Source organism: Sus scrofa, chromosome 5 (genome assembly GCF_054392235.1).
Source record: "Sus scrofa isolate SSC_HxYL_T2T_F1_AM1 chromosome 5, Sscrofa_HxYL_maternal_Yorkshire_Landrace_v2.0, whole genome shotgun sequence".
Lineage (NCBI taxonomy): Eukaryota > Metazoa > Chordata > Mammalia > Artiodactyla > Suidae > Sus > Sus scrofa.
In genome coordinates this window covers 7,226,916-7,228,550 of record NC_139387.1, presented here as the reverse complement: position 1 = coordinate 7,228,550, position 1,635 = coordinate 7,226,916, and positions in this window count along the sequence as shown.

The window sequence follows — 1,635 nt, the reverse complement described above, 5'->3', positions numbered from 1 at the left end:
GCAGGGACAGGGCTGAATGGGAGGCATTGTGAGGTGAGGGAGGGGCGGGCACAGCGGGAGCGGCGGCTGGAGTTACAGGGCCTCCTGCTCAGAGTCCTGGCCCAGGCCTGAGACCCAAGTCTGGGGCCAGCCCAGCAGGGAGGAGCCCCAGGCCGGCCAGTGGGTCTGAGACCTGGGCTTCCTCCAGGCTGGGGGCCCCTGGGCAGGGCTGCACCTCACCGAACCTCAGTTTCTACTCTCTGAAAAAAACATATCAGTAACTAGCTCTTAGGGATGCTGCGGGGTTGAGGAAAAGTTAAGCCGGTTAACTTTGTCTAGTGCTTACGAGACATTTCCATATGTTGTTGAAACACTATACGTACATTGTTATGCAAACTAGTTTTTTTTTTCACTCACCATCAGATTATTGGGAACTATGCAAGTTGATTCTTCTCAGTTATTCATTTTAACTTGTATTCCATTGTATAAATTTATCTTTTTTTTTCTCCCATGGCCGCACTTGCAGCATATGAAAGTTCCTGGGGCCAGGGATTGACTCTGAGCTGCAGCTGCAACCTATGCCACAGCTGCAGCAATGCCAGATCCTTTAACCCACTGTGCCAGGCTGGGGATCAAACACACACCTCTGCAGCAACTGGAGTCGCTAAAGTCCTGTTTTTAACCCACTGTGCCACAGCAGGAACTCTCGATCTTTTGTTATTACAGTGTTGCAAAGAATACCTAACTACTTATCTTCCTGGGGGCATGTGCACTTTTTAAAAAATTAAATAGTTCATCTAGACCATAGCAAACATTTATGTTCCCTATGATTTTTCAGATCTTGTGATATTTCAGATACTTGGGATGGAAACGCAGCATTCATTACTCAGTTTTTTTTATTATTATTATTATTTTTTTTTTTTTTGTCTTTTGTCTTTTGTTGTTGTTGTTGTTGTTGTTGCTATTTCTTGGGCCGCTCCCGTGGCATATGGAGGTTCCCAGGCCAGGGGTTGAATCGGAGCTGTAGCCACCGGCCTACGCCAGAGCCACAGCAGTGCAGGATATGAGCCGCGTCTGCAACCTACACCACAGCTCACGGCAACGCCGGATCCTTAACCCACTGAGCAAGGGCAGGGAGCAAACCCGCAACCTCATGGTTCCTAGTCGGATTCGTTAACCACTGCGCCACGACGGGAACTCCTTTTTATTATTTTTTTAAACAAGAAGGTGTTACAGCACACACACACAATCTTCTGCATGTGCTTTATTTCACTCAGCAGATTCTATCGACAATTACACAGTGTGTATTCTGTTCTGTCGTTTTTTTTTTTCATAATCAATGTTGTGAGATTTGCCTGTGATGCATTTTCCTTTTTCTCTTTAGGGCTGAACCTATAGCACATGGAAGTTCCCAGGCTAGGGGTCAAATTGAAGCTGCAGCTGGACCCTTAACCCACTGAGTGAGGCGAACCCACATCCTCATGGTTGCTAGTTGGGTTCTTAACCCACTGAGCCACAACAGGAACTCCAAGTGATACATATTTTTTTAAATTTGTTCATTTTCGGAGTTCCTGTTGTGGTGCAGCGGAAACAAATCTGACTAGGAACCATGAGATTGCAGGTTTGATCCCTGGCCTCGCTCAGTGGGTTAGGGAT